Source organism: Propithecus coquereli, unplaced genomic scaffold (genome assembly GCF_000956105.1).
Source record: "Propithecus coquereli isolate 6110/MARCELLA unplaced genomic scaffold, Pcoq_1.0 Scaffold15, whole genome shotgun sequence".
NCBI lineage: Eukaryota > Metazoa > Chordata > Mammalia > Primates > Indriidae > Propithecus > Propithecus coquereli.
In genome coordinates, this window is record NW_012139413.1 from 4,006,449 (window position 1) to 4,006,940 (window position 492).

The 492-nt window shown below is 35.2% G+C and overlaps 1 protein-coding gene across 2 annotated transcripts in view; it reads left to right on the forward strand.

The window, feature by feature from the left end:
• The window catches only part of SKIL (SKI-like proto-oncogene), a 30,351-nt gene that overhangs the window by 17,830 nt on the left and 12,029 nt on the right, over positions 1-492 (forward strand). The gene's annotated exons all lie outside the window — the stretch shown is intronic.

Consider the following 492-nt stretch of genomic DNA (forward strand, 5'->3'; position numbering starts at 1 on the left):
TGGAAACAGTTGATTTCTTGGGCACTATATCTAGAATTGTTTAAGATATAAGACTTTCTTAAAGAGAAGCTTTCTTTATTTCCCAAATAATAAGTTTAACAAATGACTTTCAGAAAAGAAATTTTCATTTAATTCAAGCTGATCTTAGATTTTGTATATCTGTTAGAGTGAACTTAACACCTCTTTGGTCAAACAGGGTTGGGGTGCAAAATGTTCTGTCCATTAAGTTTTTTAAGCACAATGTATTTTTAAAAACTAATGTTTTTCATGAATTCTAAAATGTCTTAAATAGTTTTGAATCTAAGTGGATACAGAATATAATTTAACTTATGCCATGTTGACTCAAGACTTCTTTTTTTTTTTTTTTGAGACAGAGTCTCACTGTGTTGCCCGGGCAAGAGTGCCGTGGCATCAGCCTAGCTCACAGCAACCTCAAACTCCTGGGCTCAAGCGATCCTCCTGCCTTAGCCTCCCGAGTAGCTGGGACTATAG